Source organism: Corylus avellana, chromosome 7 (genome assembly GCF_965113065.1).
Source record: "Corylus avellana chromosome 7, dhCorAvel1.hap1.2, whole genome shotgun sequence".
Lineage (NCBI taxonomy): Eukaryota > Viridiplantae > Streptophyta > Magnoliopsida > Fagales > Betulaceae > Corylus > Corylus avellana.
The window spans coordinates 6,516,732-6,539,086 of NC_142496.1; the positions used below are offsets into that span (position 1 = coordinate 6,516,732).

General features: G+C 37.2%; 2 long non-coding RNA genes across 2 annotated transcripts; both read right to left on the reverse strand.

Moving 5' to 3' along the window:
• Positions 1-3,758: 3,758 nt before the first annotated feature.
• On the reverse strand, positions 3,759-6,166 carry LOC132184658 (uncharacterized). The gene is made up of 4 exons (XR_015912790.1): positions 5,918-6,166; positions 4,821-4,929; positions 4,038-4,126; positions 3,759-3,934 (listed from the first exon to the last, which is right to left on the reverse strand). It is a non-coding gene; the product is annotated as an uncharacterized LOC132184658 (long non-coding RNA).
• An 8,381-nt stretch (positions 6,167-14,547) lies between these two features.
• On the reverse strand, positions 14,548-15,807 carry LOC132185006 (uncharacterized). Its single transcript, XR_009440603.2, has 2 exons — positions 14,997-15,807; positions 14,548-14,762 (listed from the first exon to the last, which is right to left on the reverse strand). It is a non-coding gene; the product is annotated as an uncharacterized LOC132185006 (long non-coding RNA).
• Between the last annotated feature and the right edge of the window lie 6,548 nt (positions 15,808-22,355).

Consider the following 22,355-nt stretch of genomic DNA (forward strand, 5'->3'; position numbering starts at 1 on the left):
ACATTTTTGGACTGAGGCTGTTCTCACTGCTTGTTATTTAGTTAATAGGATGCCTTCCTCGATCTTAGAAGGGGCCTCTCCTCATTCTCTTTTATATCCTTCTTCATCCCCGTTCTCCTTGCCATTGAAGGTTTTTGGGTGTGTTTGCTATGTTCATAATTTAGGCCCTGGTTTTGATACACTTGACCCTCGTGCTACTAAATGTGTCTTTCTTGGGTATTCCACAACCCAGAAGAGCTACCGTTGCTATAGTCCGGTTCTTTAACGCGACTTCACGTGCGTTGATGTTACCTTTGATGAGTCTCTCCCTTATTTTCCTGTTATTCCTTCTTTGAGCGACTCTTCCCTTGTACTTGATGTTGCGTCTCTTCCGCTGCCTGTCCCCCTTGCCTTGCGTCCCCACTCACATGCTCCATTCTAGGTTTATCAGCGTCGGCCTCGACCATCTGCTCGTGCTCCGCCACCATCATCCTTATCGTCTACAGATCCGGTGCTTCCACCTCCATCCGATCACTTGCCTATTGCAATACGGAAAGGTACACGTTCTTGTACTACCCAACATCCTATTAGTCAATTTGTATCCACTAGTTCTTTATCTCCTTCATTGTCTTGTTTTCTTTCCCATCTCTCTAGTATTTCCATTCCAAAGACAGCGCAGGCTGCATTATTTGACTCTGGTTGGAGGCAAGCTATGGAATTGGAAATGAAGGCCTTGCATCATAATGGAACATGGGAGCTGGTTCCCTTACCACCTAATAAGAAGATTGTTGGTTGTAAATGGGTCTACACAGTTAACTTTCATCCTGATGGGTCGGTTGAACGATTGAAAGCTCGGCTGGTTGCTAAGGGTTATACGCAGACATATGGTATTGATTACGATGACACATTTTCTTCAGTAGCTAAAATTTCTTCTGTTCGTGTTCTTATTTCCTTGGCTACTAATCTTGATTGGCCATTGTTTCAATTGGATGTCAAAAATGCTTTCTTACATGGCGACTTGTGTGAGGAAGTTTATATGAAGCAACCACCTGGGTTTGTTGCTCAGGGGGAGTCTCAGGGCTATGTTTACAAATTAAGAAAGGCATTGTATGGTCTCAAGCAATCACCGCGGGCATGGTTTGGAAAGTTCTCTGAAGCGGTATTGAAGTTTAGTCTTCAGAGATGTCAGACGAATCATTCAGTATTTCACTTGCATACTAGTGCAGGCTATATCCTTCTTGTGGTATATGTAGATGATATCGTTATTATTGGAGATGATTCAGGAGGCATTGCTCGATTAAAGCAATTTCTACAAGAACAATTTCATACAAAGGATTTGGGCAAACTTCGATATTTTCTAGGTATTGAAGTTGCTAGATCTCGAACAGGTATCAACTTATCTCAGAGAAAGTATGCACTTGATTTATTAGAAGAAACAGGTCTTTTGGGTTCTCGATCTATTGATGTTCCAATGGATCCAAATAAGAAATTACTGAAGGATGAAGGTGAATTATTTGAAGATCCTAGCAGGTACCGTCGTCTAGTTGGGAAGTTGAACTATCTTACTATCACCAGGCCGGATATTTCATATGCAGTTAGTGTTGTCAGTCAGTTCTTAGAGGCTCCTTGGGTTTCACATTGGGAAGCTGTTACTCACATAATTCGGTATTTGAAGAGACAACCTGGTCTAAGGATATTGTATAGACCGAATGGACATCTTAGGGTTGAAGGTTTTATTGATGCAAATTGGGCAGGTTTCCTTTTAGATAGGCGGTCTAGTACAGGATATTGCACATTCTTCGACAGTAATCTTGTAACTTGGAAGAGTAAGAAACAGACAGTGTTGACAAGATCTAGTGCTGAAGCAGAGTATAGGGCAATGGCTCATATAGCTACTGAGTTGACATGGTTACAACACTTTCTTCAGGAGATTGGTTTCTCAGCTCCTACTCCTATCCTGTTATCTTGTGATAACCAGGCTGCTATACATATTGCATCTAACCCAGTGTTTCATGAGAGGACTAAACATATTGAGGTCGATTGTCATTATGTCTGAAACAAAATACTCAATTGAGATATATCTACAAGATTCGTGAAGTCTGGAGATCAGCTAACTGATATGTTTACAAAATCTTTGTGTTGTAACCGGTTAAAATTTATTTGTTCCAAGCTGGCTCTATATGATATATATGCTCCAACTTGAGGGAGAATGTTAAAAGAATATATTAGGGTTTGAGGGTATTTTAGTCTTTGTCATAATTATTTCAGTTTATATAATAATATGTTTGAGGTAAGCTACGTAACATAAGATACGAGCCTTCTCTTCTTCTAACTTTTTCCATGCAAACTGACATATATAATTTACTTAAAAAAAAAAAAAAAAAAGTATGCAAACATTTTAAATTTTAAGAATGAAAAGCAGCTGCTGTTTCTGAAACATGACAAATCATAGGCTTTTAGAATGGTTTATTACCGTGTTGTCCCTCAATGCTAGGAGCACACACGCACGCATGACGCATATGTAAGGATGTAAAGTCACTAGGTCTGTAGATTAGGAGTCCTACAATGTATTTTCTGTAACAAGTAGTTTTAAGTCCAATTTATTGGAGAATGGAATTTTAGGGTTGTTAGCTTTTCTTTAGGCTTTCAATTTTGAGGCTTACTTGTGGAGTTTAAGCCAACCATACTCCACAAAATGTCGGGTCTATAACTTTAGGTATTTGATAAAAGTGATTTTGAGAATAGGGTCCCAGGATCTCCAGTTAACTGATGCCATGAATTTCTTACTACGAAGTTGTAGCAAAATTGATTGCACAGCTGATAATAGAAGAGCCTTTAGCAAACTGTATTATCAAAATAACTCTGCTAAAGATGTACATCACTTCGGTGTCTTTTTAATTGCTTTTGTTCGGCACTTGAGGATGATGGAGTATGTCTGTCTTTAAGCATGTCTGTCTGGTTATTGTCTTGTATATCTCTCCTTCATTTTCAGTGTAATCTAACTCAGGTTCTTTTCATTTTCAGCATCATTCAAAGAACAAGAAACGTTTTGTTTGCAACAATGATGGTAAATTTGGAATTTTCAATACAGCTCATGAAATACACAAAAAATGTCTGCGGAGGGTAAATAATGATCTGTAAGTGATCTTTATTGAAAGGAATGGGAAAAGGTAGGCTGGTGGCTTTTACAAAAATAAAGCTTTGGATTATAATTTACTTTGATAAGACGATGGGGTTAAAAGTAAGAAGCAATGCCCATGTTTTATCAAAGTGGAAGCCAGTTTTAAATAAACATTTCGTAAGTCTGTGTTAGCCAATAGACCCTACAAGAGTCAAGACCAACCTTAGTATGTCAGTGCCCACAAGCCAATTTTCGTTCAGTTTCCATCATTCCAATTCATCATTCACATGTCAAAATAAAGAACTTTTCTTTGTCTGTCAATGTATGCTTTCTTTCTCTATTTAGAATTGTAGGTAGAAGACCTCAGATTAAGTGAACCACTACCATGAGAGGTGTCCCTAAGAAAATGCATCCGTCATTCATCTAGAGAATTACAGTTCACCAAAATAAAACCAACTCCCTCAAGCTGCAAACTATTCTAGCATAATTTTGTAGATCTTGTTATCCCTAAAACCAAATGGATACATCACAACCGTTAGAAGAAGATAACATTACACTGAATCAGAATATTGAGCTAAAAAATTTTAAGAAATTAAGGTATCAGATTTTAACATATAAGAAATGTTTTGTGCACTTTTGGAATAATAACATTGCACTTTTAAAGTTAATATATCTTAAATCACATAGATTTGTGGACCTACATTAAATTAACCGGGGTGCACTTGCGGAAAACTCCTTGCCGAGGGCCTGTGTACCCTCAGGATTAGTGGAAGCGAAGTTCCGGATTCCCCGTGCCAAATCAAAAAAAAGATTTGTGGACGGTGACATAACCTCCTAATAAAATGAGTTTAGTACGGAAAAGCAGCACTTATAAATAACAAAAAACAACAGCACAATAATCATGTAGTACTATAGGAAATGCAAAAGAAAATGCTACCCAGTCATGACTGGCTGATGACTCCCAGTAGCGAACCTCATAAATTAAGGAAGCTGCCCTCCTAAAACTTTTGGATGTCACCCTACCTCCTATCACAAAAATCAATGCAAAAAGCCTCCCAATAAGACTATTTACATACAAGTGGTGCTCAAACTAAAATTGACTACAGCGCACAGACTTCATTATTATTATTATTATTATTATTTCTGTAAAGTTAGAGTGGCAACAAGCCAAGAAAGAAACCAACCCAATATATGGACCCCAACTAGAATATATCCCAATTAATTTCAAAGCAATTTACCACAACCAAGTACATTTGAACCTACAAAAAGGGCATAGGCTGCTGTAAACTGAATGCAAAAAAATTCCACGGCCTCAGTACAAAGGCATTTAGCTGAAGATTTAAACAATGCCACTGCAATGCAGTTTAGCAAACATGATCACTCTGCCTATCTCCATTACCTTGGCGGCTTGGCCCCTTCCTTATTACATGAAAAAATAGTTAACTAACATGAAAAGAGTTACATTCAATCTTCTTGAGTATAAAATCACTCAAAATTCTATCAGAATGGACAACTTATGATGATGAGTCACCAACTGCTTATTGATGACTGCACTACTGACTTGCAAAAGACTTTATATGTTCAATTTTAAACTGTAAAGAGTAACAATATATGAAGTTCTGTAAACTGATAGTGATAATGCCTGCTCTACGTATCACTAACTGCTGAAACTCGCAATCTTTGCAACCAATAGCAATGAGTTCTCATATAGAAATTTTACCTCACTCTCAGCGGGTAAATATTCGAACATGATGCTGCTCAAAACGATTGGCAATTAACTGGCCTCTAGCAGCTAGCCAAGGTGCGAGGGCCATTGAGATTCCCACCACCTGAAAAAGCAAAGATGACAGCTGAGAAGACATTATACCCTTGCAGAAAGGACGACGGAAATAGGATTTCCACTAGCAAAGATGTCATTTTTTTACTGAAAGATTGTATAAGTGATAATCATGAAGGTGACAACAATCTATATTTTATCTCAGCTAGTTAATTCAGCAGAATGAGTATGGTCCAGCATGCTCAGAAGTCTGTTAATTCTGCAGAATGAGTTGGCCAGTTCCAAATCATTGAGTTCTCTTATTGCAGAAGTTTGGAAACATGAGTTGGCCTGAAGTCTTTTAATTTATCTTTTTGGATCAATTGCTGGAGCTGCGAAGATCAAATAAGAACATGATGGAACCCCAGACCATTGAGAAATCTTGTGTTGGAATATCATCTATAAGGGTCTTTTATTGGAAAGATCAACACTTGAAAAGCCTTGATATACATTTCGGATATCACTTCAATTCCAAAGCTCAAAATCTATTCAGTTTTATGCTATGTATAGCACTATCGAAATGGAAAGCTATATTATTCCACTACTCTATTCTCAAATTAGGGCTCCATTCCATCTCCTCTGTTTAACAAACACCATATCTTGTTCGTAACTAACCCCAAAACATAAGTCATTCGTTCGTTCCTCATTTGATAAAAACTCAACAAAGTAATTAGATTTATTAAAGTAACATTTACTTATCAATTTTTTTATTTTTTTATTTTATTAAAGTAACACTGGGAAATTCTTTTGGCACATCAAAGAAATTCCCAAGTTATCCAGCCAAACAGGTATAATCTCATTTTCTTTCTGCATCATTTATTTACAGGCTAGAGATGCTTAAATACTAATAGGCTCAGAATGCTTAAATGCTCAAGGCAATAAATTTTTTTCAAAAACATGTGATAATGTAAAAACTGGATTAGACCATTTTAAGCTCCACACAACATCTGATCAGTTCTATACCGAGCATATGAACTCCAATCAACTCAACAAATACTTACCACCCACAAACTCAAAGTAGATTTTCCGCCCAGATTTCAAGCCGTTGAGGGAGTCGGACTCACTGTCGGAGGACCCAAGAAGAGGAGCCTCCTGACTCGGCCAGAGAACCCGAACCCATTTCCATCCGCACCTCGAGTGATTAGAGAGAGAGAGAGATTTGTTTTAGGGGAAGTATTTCCGACGAACGGTGGTTCTGAACTTGTGGTGTAGCCTTTGGTCGACGGAGAGGAGGAGAATTTTGGGGGGAAATTGGGGAGGGCTCCTGCTTTTTATTTTATTTATCGCACGTGGCATGGGCCCTTCATTTATAAAAATAAAAAGGGTTAAATAAAAAGGACCACCCCTAATTTTTTTCCTTTTTTCTTTCTTTTTTTTTTTTTTTTTAATACATTTTTAAATTTTTTTTTTTAAAAAAAATTAAATAGGTGCCACGTGTCAACATATAATTGGTCCACGTGTCAGTCTTAACGGTCAACTAACGGATGGACTAAGTTGATTCTTTATCAAAACCCCAGGAGGATCCTATGATAAAAATGAAATTACAGGGAAGTAAAAATAAAGTTCCTAAACCCCGGGGGTATTAGGTATTTAACCCAAATAAAAAATAAAAATAAGTTGGAACGAACTGGACCGAGTAAGCCCAGTAATTCCTTCAAGCCCATCAAGATTTGGAAGAAAGGAGTTATAGTGCCGGCGGGGCCACGCAAGCCCATTACACTGCGGGTTGTGGAGACCCGCTTTCCTTTGCCTCGATTAGGGGATTCCCGGAGTCTTTTTTTGGCCAATTTGGGGGATTCCCAAATTGCCCCTAAAAAAAATAAATAACATAAAAAAAATATTTAAAAAATAATAATAAATAGATAAAAACTGGGGGTAGCTACGGCCACCCCTTAGGCCATTTGACGGTGGCCACCCCCATCTGGTCGGATTGGGGGTGGCGAGCCATCCCCATGGCTGGATGGGGGTGGCTCAGCCACCACCAATGAGCCAAAGGGGGTGGCCGAAACCCCCCCAAACCCATTGCGACCCCCAGCTCTATTGTTTTATTTATTATTATTTTTAATTGTTTTTAGGGGCAATTTGGGGAGAATAAGATTAAAAATAGCACATGCGTCTCACATGGTGGACTTTTCGTCTTCTTAGACGGCAGTGACTAACAGATGGTTCGAATTAAAAAATTTTGAAACTTTAGGAGAGTACATTGCAAATTTTTAAACATTGGAGTTCACATTGAAAAAGATGTCAAACTTCATGAGAGTAAAATGCATTTTCCCCTTTTGTTCATAACACCAATAGCCATTTTGTTCCAGTCAATATCCAAAAACACAACACAACCGAGAACGAGGCTCGAGTTTAGTGCGCGGTTGGAGTACTAAAACAAAACAGGCAGAACCCAAGACACAAAGATGGTAATATGGGGGGACAATGCCAAACAACCTTTCGTTGTTTCTCAAGTTGACACGAAATAAAATCAAAAGAACTATTGGACACTAAACCTAACAACCCCTTTGAAGCTAATAGTTGTACTCGAGATGAAGATGCATGACCAAGACGTGAATGCCAAAGTGCAAGAGAGATTGGTGACGAAGAGGCACTAGTAGAGACGCTAGAGCCGGGGAGGTGTGAGGATGAGAGTTTGAACATGCGCCAAACTCTACGCCTGATCCTAAGGGTCTAGCTGGTACGAGGATCCTGCACATGCACACCAGAGAAGTCAAAGAAAAGTCTATATCCAAGTTCACATAGTTTCCCAACAATAAGAAGATTATAGAACAATTCAGGCACATGAAAAACTTCAGGAACAAAAAGGAAAGGTGTATCGATATTGTCTATATTTTTAACAATCATAGTGGAGCCATCAGTTATGCAAATGAATGAGGAATGGGGTGAAGGTGTCATGTGATTGCAACAAGCGGAATCGAAAAGCCAAGAGGAAGAGTTACCTGGCAAAACTGAGAGGACAGAGGAAGATGCATTACCAAAACGAGATAGGACTTTATTAGCTATTGCCTCGAATTTAGTTGCAAATAAGGTGATAGTGGAACCTGATAACTCACCATAGGTAGCAACTGAAGATGGAACAGTTGGAATGAAACAGCTACAGAGGAAGCGCTCTCAGGATGAGCAACTTCTATAGTGTGAATATTAAATCTTCCCTTACGCCAACACTTGTCAATAGTGTGCCCTCGACGTCTACAATAGCGACAATCATTGTTGTCGCGAGGCTTATCAGAATGTTCTGGCTAAGCAGAAGATGAACCATATAATGGAGCAGCCAACACTGTATGGCTGTGTTGAGAGTGCATGGTCGGCAATCTAGTCTCTACATGGACAAGTTCAAAGATGGCCTTGTCCAAAGTAGGAAGAGGAGAGCAATGTAAAAGTTGCACACCAACATGCTCAAAATCATCACATAAGGCCATAAGAAATTGATGAAGATGATGTGATCCCTGCGTTCAGCATACATTTGAGCCTCGCAAGAATCACGATAAATAGGATGAGAAAGATCAACTTGGTCCCATAAAAGTTGCATGCTGGCAAGAAAATCATTGATACGTTGGCCAAATTTCTGCATCAGATGAAAAAGCTCAAACAGAAGTTAGTACTCTCAAGCACCATCAACAATGGAATAGCGAGAAGCAAGAGCGCCCTTAGCTTCATCAAAACTACCAAATATGATGGAAATATATGAAATAGTGGTGTTACAGAACCATGTAAGAATCTAATGTTGATTGCTATCCCAATCAATGAGAGGAGTGAGGAAGGCGTCATCAGTTTAGTAGCACCTTTAACGAGCTTTTTGGCAATCTCAATCACATAAAACCAAAGCTTGCTGCCTTTGAGAAAACTACGCATAAATTGGGATGAGACAATGTAGTTTGTGCCATCCAATATAGTTTAAATATGATGAAGAATCTTGTTTTGTGCCATCTACAAATGCCAAATGCAAAAATAAACCACAAATATAAGATTAAGAGGAAAAAATTGAATAGGAAGCACATGGTCAACTATGGCATAAGTCAATGGTCAACAACCATAGTCAACGGTCAACTCAAGACCTGCCCACACGCTAATGTGGCACCAGGGTTGGCTTGGCACACTCTATGGGTGACACTTGGCTGCACCAAAGATGGAAGTGCTCCTAGTGCATGTGTGACACGCATTGTACCGTGGTGGCACTTTCGCGTGTGAATCCCACACGCACAATGACAGGTGGCTCGTGGGGGCGTGTGGCTGGTCCAATGGCGCATTTTTGGATAGCTACTGAATGGTCGGTGATGGATCTGTAGAATGGCAGATTCAACTAGAATATTTCTGCTACTACAAAGTTTCTAAGACTTCTTTTTTAATATTTTTCAGATTCAACCAATGATCAGACTTAGACTAAAACATTTCTTAGAGTGTTATGTCATAAAGCAAGAAAGATTGCTTGCTTTGTGACATAACACTCTAAGAAAGATATGTTATAAAGAAAGATTTCTTAGAGTGTTTACACAAAGCAGAAAGAGAAAGGGCGAGACAGGGTTGCAAGAAAGAAATAGCACAAAAGAGAACGGATTTGAGAATATTATATTCAAAGAAGATATTAGAGAGTGTTAGCCAGCTTGGAACAACTAGATTCTTTAAAGGTGACTAGCTAGAAGACTACTCTTAGCTTCAGTCTAGAAGTAAGTAAATCTTCTACCTCTTCTAAAGTTATTTCATGTCATGCCATTTATACATTTTATATCAAATTGTGAATAATTATTTTATTTACATACTATGAAGTTATGTCACATGCATGAAATATTTTTAAATGGCTTTTGGATGAACATTTATTGATGTAAAAGATTTATTTATAAAGCTTCTATTTAAAAAAAAAAAAAATGCTTTCTAAATAAAGCAAGTTGATATTTTGGAACAATTTTCAAAATGAGAAAAGAAGTTTTGAGAAAATGATGATTATAAGAAGGGTAAATATATCATAAAACCCTGAGTCAACGCGCCAAAATTAAATAGTTCCTAACTTCTTTTTTTTTTTTTTTCGAAAATTTACTCCCTGGGCCAATTAAAATACCAGAAAAATTTCTGCCGTCAGACTTTTGTAACTGCCGTTACTCCATTCTAAACGGTGCATTTTACGAATGCCAGATTGACAAAAAATGTTGATCCCACGTGTCCATGTTTACACGTAGGACCAAAACTCACATTTTGGTCACATCCAAAACGGTGAGTTTTGGAAACTTGGGGGTTTCAAATAAAACCCCCAAGTCATATCTCTTCCCCAACGAAACGAACCACCGACAGACATACCCACCGACGCATTCAATCCCAAGCATACCCACGGACCCACGCAGCGGCTGAACGGAGACCCATCGACGCACCCACCAACGGCTGAACAGAGACCCACCGGCGCGATAGAATCCACTGTCGAGTCTAGCAGTCCGGCGTCCACCCATTTTCTAACCTAGAACCGAGACCCACTGGCCGGCAACCCATCCAAGGTAATTTCCCATACTCTTTTGTGGTCTGTGCTGGTCTAACAGTGTGGAACAGTTTTCTTCTAGTTTTATTTTGCTTTTTGTTCTATTGTCAGATGTTTGTCGAAACCCCCATCACCAAATTTTTTGTTGAATCTGTGTTGGATTTATATATACAATATATAATGTGTTGGAATCTTACAAAACATACTTTATTGCGTTGTTGGCATCGGGTGTGGTCCATATTGGTTGTGGTTAGAATGAAATTTGACTTTATTCCATTGTTGTTGTAGACTTTTGGGCTGTAATTGCTTTGTCCATAGTAGCCTATGTTTGTCGTGTTTTGTCCTTTGACAACTGATTGTGGGTCATAGAGAGGTTTGAGAGTAATTACAACTTGGCTAGGGTGGTAGTTTCGTATTTGTGGTTAAAGAAAGACATAGTCCTTCCCTTGGATAAAAGAATAAACATATATGAGGGCATGGACCATCTTAAAGAGAGCATGGACCACACACTAAAGAGTACGTATTGCATGGAATGAAAAAATGTTGCATGTTCTCAATCTTATGTAAGCTGCTTTACATGCATATGTATAGAAAACACTTAGCAAAATATTTTTTGCTTATTGTGGGACAATTTTGTCATAGTAACCGTCCGAATTAGGAAAATCCTATTTTATAACGAATTGTAATATTTTGAGTTAGCTCTCCAATGCCACTTGAATTACTTCAATCCGATATTTGACCAGAAAGTTATGATGAAATTAATGAGTCATGTGCAGAATCTGAATTTCAATCAAATCCGAAATTTTATCCAATCTGAACTTTAATCCAATCTGATCTTTAATTTGATTTAACCATTTCTTGGATTTGGTTAAACTTAACCACATCATCTAGATCTTCTCAAAGTATGCATTCTTCCAAACTTTGCATTTTTTCCTTTAAAGCTGTAGTTTTTCTTCAATGACCTACAAAACACTAAAAACACAAAACTAACACAAAATATTAAATAACAACGATTAACTAATGTAAATAAAGGGGTCCAAATTTGCAATATTTGGCACTTATCAATATGCATATAATCATAAGTAACAGTAATTGTTCAACCGTATGATCTACTCAAGATATTACCCATTCTTAGCGGGATTAGCGCTGTCCTGAGGGACCTGTAGTACAACACCAGTGTCCCGGATATTGCACACTACCATACATAACATTAGTGGCACGACTGAGTCCGACCTTGGGTGGCCCATACCACTAATGATGTCCGTCCTATAGTGACTATCCATTAGGGAATGGCTGCGCCTTGGTCACGAAGCCATTGGATCCAAAGCCCCCCCCACACACACATATTTGACCATAAAGTTAACATATATAGTAAGTTCATGATCGTTATTCCGCACGTACCGGTGTACCATATCATACGATGCAATTAATCTTATCAGTCTTTTACATGTATAGTTTTACAAGCCTCATTATTATCTTATTAATCAACACACGTTTTTACAAAAGAGAGTTCACAGTAGTTCTAAAATATATTTCATGAGAGTTGCAAAATACGCATGTTTGATATATATAAAATAGACGTGCAATGCGGGAAAAGTAACAACAAGCAATGTGAGTTTGTACTCACCTAGGTCGTAAGGTTCCTTCGTAAAATTTTCTTGAGGCTCCATAGCCTCGAATACTGAGAAAAAACCTATCATTAGTTCTAAATCCAACTAAAATGAACCTAGAACATGAAAACAGAGGCTATCGAATGACTTGGTCAAAACATCATTTCCCCTTAAATGCTTCTGACCGTACGTCTGGGCTCAAGGCCATACGTCCGCCCAGAAAGTTTCAAGTAGAACCTTGTTCGTTCCAAACGTCCACCTATCCTCCCAAACTGCTTCTAAACCCATCTAAATGGATTTCTAAGACCTCCTATCTCCAAATAAGGTCTCCATGCAATATAAAACACAATGGAATGCTAAGCCCAACTCTAAACAAAATCAATGGTATAACATGTCTAAAGTTTCAGACCAACGTCTAAGCTACTCTAGAAAGCATTAAAAGAGCATAACGACTTAGAAAGAAAAGTTAAGCGAATAGGGTTACCTCCTAGAAGAAACCTTCAAGAAAACACATTTCCTTCTCCACAAAACACACAAAATCCTCACAAAACACTCACACATGTGTATCAGAAAGTCTGGGGGCGAGAATGGGTGTATGAGAATAAGGGGGTATTTATAGTAGAGGGTGCGACCAACTTCTCTGAAAAGTAACGGACGTCTGGTACTATTCGGGCATACGTGCAGTACTATTTACACAGCAGTCCAAAGGCTGTATCGTATGTCCAGGTATTAACCAAAAGGTATTCCAAAAGTAGCGTATGTCCGTGTGGTCCCCAGCGTACGTCCGTGTACTATTGGTAGAGTACGGCGTACTATTGTCAGCGTACATACGATGGTCCCCCGGCACACGTTCTCTACTACAAACAAGAGTGTACGTCAGGCAACCCTAGCGTTCGTCCTCTACTACAGACAATAGCATACATCCAGTAACCCTAGTGTACGTCCGGTCTGAAAGTCCAAATCCCCAAAATGCCCTTCTAGTTGTCCCTAGTGACCCAAAGTCCAAATTAACCCTCTAACTAAGCTACCTAAGCTTAGTTAATTATTTTGGTCACTACACTTAGATAAGAAGAGAGTTTTCTTTGTCAATTTTTTCTCACTTTTGTGTGAGAGTGAAATTTTGGTGTTTTGGGGCTTTGGGTTTTGAGTGATTTTCTCCCCATTATCTTTGTACTCCATCTTTTGATAGTGAATTTCCTCCGAATCGTCTCTGTCAGTGGATGTAAGCTTGTTAAGCCGAACTATTTAAATCTTGGTGTCGTGTGTGATTGATCTATCTTCTATTCTACTCTTTTCTGCTTCTTTGGGATCTTGTATTTTGATTATGTGCACAACAAGTGGTATCAGAGCCTGGGTTCTTTATTTTGCGAGATGGCTTCTGTAAAATTTGAAGTAGAAAAGTTTGATGGTTAGAATAGTTTCAGTCTTTGGCGTATCAAGACACGTTCTTTAATGCAACAACAAGGTTTGGTGAAGATTTTGGATGGCAATGTGCCATCATTAAGGGAGGAGCGTCTCATGTCGCATCTATATTATTTTAGTGCGTTTGGGAGCATCATGTATGCTATGGAGTGCATTCGTCCAAATGTTTCACATGCAATCAGTGTTGTTAATCCTGGCATGGTTTAGTGGCCGGCAGTGAATTTGATATTCCATTATTTACGGGCTGCTACAGATGTTGGCTCAGTCTTTGACAGAGATAGTGGTATCGGTTCCAGTGTCATTAGGTTTGTCGATTCAGATTATGCTGGTGATCTGGATTTGACACGAGGAGATATCATATTGAAGAACATTGTCACTGAGGAAAATCCAGTGGATATATATGTTGACTAAACCAGTTCCAGTTCGCAAATTCAAGAGTTGCTTGGATTTGATTGTTGTGATTGCTTGTGTGGGTGTTGGAGGAGACGTCATGAGGAGATTTCGTTGAGGACTTGATAGAATTCAAGTTAAGGTGGAGTTTGTTGTGTTGTGCCTTGAATTTCTCAAGTCATGTGTGGGGCCCAGCCGTGACTTTGGCTTTTTAGTATTCCAGCCTTAATTGGTTCTCCTTTTACAAGTTTAGTTTGGAGTTCTTGCCGACATGGAGTGTACTACTCCAACAAGGATTACAACTATTTTGGCCAGCTTTCTTCTTCTATAAAAGAGGAGTATGTTGCATAGTCACTCTGGGAGAAAAATTTAGAAGTAGCATCTCATTAGGGTTTTCTCACTTTGTTGTGCCTTATGACACTTAGAGAGGAAGAGACTTTTCTTTGTCATTTTTTTTTTTTTTTTTTTTTTTTTTTTTTCTGTTTTGTATTTTTCTCTTTTGTGTGAGAGTAAGATTTGGGTATATTGGGGTTTCGGATTTTGAGTGATTTTCTTCCAGTTATCTTTGTACTCCATCTTTTGATAATAAATTTCCCCCGGGTCGTCTCTGCTAGTGAATGTAAGCTTGTTAAGCCAAACCACTTAAATCTTAGTGTCGGGTGTGATTGATCTATTTTCTATTCTAATATTTTTTGCTTTTTTGGGATCCTGTATTTTAACAACGTGCACAATAGATCAAGAGTCATTGAATCATCCTTTGTCACAAATGACAAAGATGTTACAAAAGGATTGTTTTCCATTCTATTTAAAGATTGAGTGAAATGGATAAAAACTCTTTAACTATTTACAATTACAATTTAATAGGAAAGGTAAAATTTACAAAAACTGTCATGATAACTTACAAACTCTAGAATTCATGATCACTCGGGATAAATCTTCATCTCTAGTCTTGATCATCTGCAAGAATACTGAATATCCTTAATTTGGAGCTAAACTTCACTTGTATTGCTGCTCAAGACACTTGCTGCTTCTTTAAACTTATTTACTCATTTAAATGGTTTGATTATAGGCATCAGAAAATTCAGAAAAAAAGAAAAAGAAAAAAGAAAATAATCATGATCATTGTGTTTATTATTTAATATCATAGAGCTAGAGAGAGAGAGAGTGAGAGAGAGAGAGAGATTTACATACCAGAACTTTCTGGAAACTCAGATTGAAGAGATGATCAGGGATATCGTTTTCCATTCGAAACTTGTCAAGCAAACAGTTCTTGTTTGTATCTCAATTTCGTAGCCTGTCCGACCTTGAGTTTTGTTTGGAATTACTTGTTTGTCATTAATTATCATGGGATTGGGTGAACGAACATTCTTAAAAACAACATCCTATTTCTTGGAAACTTTTTATGGAATTACAGACACCAAAAACAACAATCCAAAGAACTAGACAATACATAATTATATATGATGGAATTGTCAGTCGGACCAAATATTGCAATCATCTGCAAATTACAGAAAAAGGGTAAAAAGGAAACGAGATGGATCAAAACAAACACTACCTTATTGGGGGTAAAATATAAATGCTCTTATAACGACAAAACCTTAAATTATTGACATTGAGCATATATGCATAGGTAATCGCTCAATGTGCCAAATAGTCAATGTTGACACACATTCATGAAAAAGTTTGGTGTAGCTAATATGAGTATAGAGGGAATCTTGTGCTGTGTGTGTATTTTTCATGTACATTAATATTCTAGTGGAAGAAACCAATAATTTTTTTAAGAAAATCATAGAAAAAGAAAATGTACGTCAAAGGCAAATTTTCTTGAGATTGAAGGAGATCAGAGCAAGAGGGAGAGAGTCAAGGTCGAACAGACAACGAGATCAAGATGACCTGCAAGATACCGTTCAATTGACAAGGTTAGCATGGAAACCACTCACCAAATGAATATCAAAGATGCATAAACGAACCACTCAAAAGCTGACACCCAAATGGATTTCTGCACAAGAAAATGACCATCTCTTTGTTGGGCTACCACACCAGCTTTTATAGGCGCTAGACAGTAAGCCATTTATCAAAGCATGCAGCAGCATTGACTTGCAGATATGCAAGAGAGGGAGAGAGAGAGCGAGAGAGCGAGAGAGGGGGTGATGGAATTAGGAAATGTGAGAGGGTAGTTGGGATTGCGAACGTTGAAGAGTAAATATGCATGGAAGTATGGTTTTGGAGAGCAATCTCAATCCCCATCTACCCTCCAGCTCCTTGCCTCCTCCCCACCAATTATATCCGACTTTCCCACGTGTGATTGCTTCTGGTGGAATTTCCGATTGGACCAGCAAGTGTTCTATTCTAACTCTTACCAAAACCCGAAAAGTGCCAAATTGGAGAGAAAAATGAGTAATCCTATATATGCTGGACAAATATCAATTTTCAATCCTCTAAAATCTGATATAATGTGGTCCTCCCACTGTCTTTGGTGAATGAAATTAAATAGGGGTCGGAGGACCACGCCACATCATCTTTAGTAGATGGAAAATTGATAATTAAATATATAATATTAATTATTTGAAGAAAAAAAAAATACAATTGAGTAAGGAACGCATAATTAAAATAAATAATTCAGCTCGTAATTATACCACACCAATATTCAACCACAATTCTACTATGCGGATATATATATATATATATATATATATATATACATTATTGTTATTATAAGTTCAAACTTCTATAAAGTAATTGATTAATTCATAGACTTATATAGTGAAATAGATGTGACTGGGTGACCGACCGACCTGTAGCTTGATTTGTCTAAAACCAGACATAAAAAAAAGGAAAGAAATTAAACAAAAGGCCGTCTTTCCCAACCACAATGTAATGAAAATATTGCTATAATAAAGTCGGAAAGTGACAAAGTATTGTATCATATGATGAGCGTAGAAATTCATACGTATTTAATTTTGTAAAATTTAATTGCTTTCCACCAACAAAAGAAAGGAAGGCAAGAGATGAGATTGAGATTATGAAAGTAATTTGCCAATGGGTGAGCTAGGGCTGTTGGCCTCAATGACAACTTCAAAATTCCCTAGCTTCCAAACTTTCAAGATTGATAAAGGATTGCAGGTTGAGGGAAACAGCTATATATGTCAGCGCTTCACCAGTATTGGGGTCACAAGGGGCCATAGACTTGATAAAAAGGACAAATGGCTGTCTGCATTGAGAAGTCCTCTCCAATTGCTGTATCAAAATTCAAATTGAAAACATTTCCAATTTTAAAACTTCTTTCACACCCACATGGGCAGAGATGAAGAGCCATCCACAGGAAGGCCATGCTTTGTTAAACATTTAATATGATAAGCAAAGAAATATATTATATTTAAATTTTGTCTCCATTATTCATCTTTTTCTACCAATATAAATGGTTTTCGTCAAAATTTTACACGAAAATTAAAATACAAAGACCTATTTATTAATTTTGCTTACAATGCAAAATTTCAATAACTTTTTATATCCATATTGTTTATTGGGGCTTGTTGCTTTTTTTTTTTTTATTTAAAAAAAAAAATTGAATATAATGATTTGCTATTATTAAAAGAAGACTGCTGAATTGTGGATAGAGACTTGAGTCAGTCGAACAAATAATTAGCAAAGACAATAAAGTGGTCCCCCTATATTAAAATATCTTGTACAAGGTTGTGCCTTACTGTCTAAAGGTTGTGTTGGCAAGTTGACATTCCTCTTTAGGTGCAAACAACTGGAATTAATTAAATTAAGGATATAAATTTTCTAAAACTAGGTTTTAGAAAGTTAGCCAACTTAGTATGTACATTTGGTATACCAAACACCTATTTTATTAATAAATAAATAAAAAAAGCTTTTATTAGATATGAATGGAGGATAGTAAAATATAATAGCCTTAGTGTTAAGGTAAATGATAAAAATCTAATATTTGAATAAGGAGATCGAATGGGTTGCAGATTGGGAGAATGGGGAAGGTGCTTGAGGATGAGGATTTTGGTACAACAAACAAAAAATGTAAATGCATTCACAGTATCTTCACCCCTCTTCTTTTGACCCTCTCCCGTCCTTCCCCCCCACCCTCCCTTTTTTTTTTTTTTGACTGTTTTTCTACTCCAATTACTCTTTGGTCCAAATGTGACCACTCAAAGCCCCAGGACTTGATGAATTTGCAATTTGTTTTGGCCAAAAACACTGGACACCGGTGTAATGCCCCAAATTTTGAAGTATTATTTATCCTAAAATCAACCATTACACTTGAGCCTAAAAAACTCTTTTTGTAAACCCTAAGAGTGTGCCTTAACCCTAAACCAAGCCTTCACTTGAAATTAGTCCTAAAAACCCAATTCAAACTCTCTCGCCGAACGTTCGGCAAGGGACCACACCGAAAATTTGACCATGTCCTTAGTGTGAACGTTCGCCAATGGGACCACAGAGAATGTTCGTTGACCAAAGTTTGATCCACTGAGTATTGATTGAACGTTCCACAAGCAACCCTAGAACCACTGTGTAATAGTATACCAAATGTTCCCCATAGTACAGAACATTCGATGACAGTATGAAAAGCATTTTTAACCTATTCTCCACCCTTGCAGAGGAGAGCCTCACCCCCTATAAACACCCTAACCCTAAAGTGAGAGGAGAGTTTCTTGAGAGGAAGAAGAAGGTTTTGGATTTTTGCTATTTTCAAAGTAACTCTTGAACTTTCATTAGAATTTTATGTTATCTTGCTATTATTCTTGCTTTCTTCAAGCTTTTAAAGATGCCATAACTTGTGTGTCATTTTTCCCTGTGAGGAAAATAGTGATGTTCAAACGTTTTAGAAATGCTCATTATTTCTTTGGTTTTCTTGTATGTCCTTCACTATGTTTTATGAACAACTTTAGAGCCTAGGATGTGGTTTTTACCATTGTGACTTCAAAATAGAAGCCTAGACACTGCATTAAGACTATGCTCGAACTTTCTCTACCCATTATGAGTGAATGTTTGCCCCTTTGACACAACGTTCGACGAGATCCCAAAATGCATAAAAGTAGGGTTTTGAACCCTTTTACCTAGGTGTATTCAATTAGGACCTTTTGTGTCTTTAGCAAACCCTTTGGCTCTACGTATAATGATAGCCATGTTTCATTATATCAGGGATTCGGAATGCCGGATGACTCAAGCGAGCGTACGAGGTAAGTAAACACTTACGACTGCTTTCCTTAAAAACGTACGATATGTCAGCTTACTGGTTGTGGTGTCCCACATCACCTGGGTATGGAGATGGAAATGTGCTTATATGCATGCTTACACTCTTCATAACAACGTTTTTTAAAGCCGTGATGGTCATAATCCCATCAGAATTTCGCAATTAAGCAAGCTTATGCGAAAGTAGTACAAGGATGGGTGACCTCCTGGGAAGTTTAGTTTATGGGAACCAAAAGCAGACAATATTGTGTGTCAATGGGGTGGGGTGTTACACTGAGCACGTGTATGATATGAGCATGTTTACTCTTTTACGTAACTTGGTAACTGTATTAATAATCGAATTAATAAGATGCATCGTATGAAATGGTACACCGATACATGCAGTATAATGGCAATGAGCTTTATATATACTTGATTCTATGGTAAAATGTGTAAGGATGTGTTATATGGGCTTTTGATTCATTATTAGTAGTGTGGGCCACTCGAGGTCGGACTCGGTCAAACTGCTAGTATATGAATGGTAGCATACAATGACTGGGGCACCAACATTATATTACAGGTCCCTCGGGATAGTGCCAACTCTGTTGAGAATGATTAATATCTTGGGTAGAGCGTACATGATAGTTATGACCTCTTAAAGTATTACTTTTCTGCATTAAAACTCTTAGGCAATTGCCATTGGAATTATGTTGTGCCAAATACTACCTAAATTAATAGATAATAATTGATACGTTTTACTCGCAAGTGCACAAGATCAAATGATAGTATAGTGCAGTAAGTACGAGATCGTTTCCACGAGGATTGTTGATTTTGCTTAGAATTGATTAAAATATCAAGTTGTCACTAAATTGATATTATGAAAAAGAAATAAAGATAAATGAAAAAGATAGCTTAAATATTCACCACTAATCATGCTCAAATAATATAATAATATGCCAATGTTCCAATCAAATTATGAATACCTAAAGTTTGCCAACCTAAGGGCATGAGTGTCTACTCCTTAAGCTATTGATCTCCCTAAGCAATGAATTAGGCATGAGTGTCCACTCTAATTCTTTTCTTTATTAAAGGATTTAGCATGGGTGTCTACTAAGTTGTTCTTTAAGGAAGTATAAATCTGTGAAAATTGACAAACACATGGAACCTAGGGCATGGGTGTCTACTCCCGGTTTTCCATATTGATTAACTCAAGAACCCATGAGAAGATTCTTTTCTTACTATATTAAGCCCAGGACTTGATCATACAAATTGACTTAAATAACTAATCCATACCACATGCATATAATGGACAATTACACACATATGAGGAATTCGATAAAACATGAATTAATCAAGTTAAGCATCACAATATGATTATCACAAAGGTGCGAATATTGATATATTAAAGAAATATAATTAGAGCTTCAATCTAATCCTATTAAAGTATTTCGTTACACATAATTAAAATAAAGGGAAAAGAAAGAACCAAAAACCGCTTTTAGAAGTGGCATTCAAATTCTCCTCTCCGGAAACGCTTTCTTTTCTTCCATGACCTACAAAAACACAGAAAACACAAAAATGAAATAAAATAGCACAACATAACAAGACTAAGAAATTAACAAGTGTAAATTAAGGGCTAAAATATGAATATTTTGGCACTTATCATACTCCTAAACTTACATATTGCTAGCCTCTTAGGAATACGAAACTAAAAACCAAATGAAAAGCAGAAAACAAAAAGATAAATCCATCTTTCGTGGGATGTACGATTGCATTTACCATATACAACAAGCCTTTTAAATCTCTAGGCATTGCTTAGAGGACGAGTGAAGTGTCGTGAGGATTTTTCAAGAATGTTACCCATAAACATTATGCAAAAGTTCATATTATCCAAAAATTGAAATGTCACTCAAAATCAAGATTTTCATTCATTAGCAAGCTTAAAAAGATAAACTCTATATTCTCACTGAAATTGAATTTTAAAGTCTAATCACTTACAAAAGGAAGGCTTTAAGCATCACAAGTTCGAAACAGTGTAAAATGAATTAGCACAAAAATATGAAGATTCCAAGTAATTCCAAGGTGCATTGTCTCAATATCTCAAAGTTCACTGAAATTCTCACCAGAATGAACAACAATGGCATATTTTCTTTTTTTTTTTTCTTTTTTTTTTTCTTTTTTTAATTTTATTTTATTTTTTATTCTTTTATCAGGCTTTGCAATGTTTAGTTCCCTTAAACTTTCTAATTGACCCATGTTGCGAGTGTTAAGTCAATGACTCCCAAACGAGATGGTTTTAAGGCATTAGGTGTAAAGGCACCTCTAAGGAATTACTAACTCGAGTAAACAAGGCGACGAAACTAAGCTAGCCATAAATTTAACCAAATCAAAATTTTCACCTTTTGACGTGAACACTCAATACTTACTGAGACAAGAGGTCCAGTTACTTAGTAAGAAAAACTTATCAAGGATCAAGGATCAATTATTATTATTTTTTTTTCAATTATATGTAATATGCCAAAGTGTCCATCTAACAAGTCATCCAGCTTCACCCAAGATAGAGAAACATACACATTAAACTCACATGTCATACCCCACAAATTATGTGCTAATGTGTACTTGTGTCAGATCAGATCAAACATGTGAATTCTCAAATGCCTAACGTAAGTAACCAAACTTAAAAACTCTATTATCAAATCATGTGTTCACAATTTTAAGCTTACCAATGAAAATCAAATCACAATTTTTCCAGATCGACCAAAATTTTAAGATAAACATGAACATGCAAGTGTCCCCCATACCCCCAAAATGTGTGTAAGTGTCCCCCATACCCCCAAAATTAAATTACACATTATCCCCAATGTGTGTATAGCATAGAAAGATCTTACCCGGGAAATGGCCGAAACTGGCTGGATAGGCATGGCTCATAGCACACCCCCAAACTTTAACGCAAGCACACTTGTCCATGAAAAACAAAACACTAAAGTAACAATGGAAAACAAAAACAAAATAAAATGAAAATAAAATTTTTTTTAAAAAAAAGAAGAAAGAAATAAAAAGGATATGCTATAGGGTGCCTCCTATGAGCACTAAGTTTAACGTCTTTAGCCAGACTATTGTACTCTTCTCCCTGCTGTCCCAAAGAAGATGCAAGCACACTTTTCCCATGAGGTGACTGGCTTGAATAACCTTTTCAAGCCACGACTTTTGAATTCTTCGACTTTCCATTGAGTGGCTTCAAAATTTGTGAAGTCATCAAAGTCTCCAAAATGAGCTCCCTCTGTTGAAAAGTGGGTCGGGATGAAGTGGCCTTGGCCTTGGAAGCTTGAGATGATGACGTCTGATTTCTAGGTATCTTGTAGG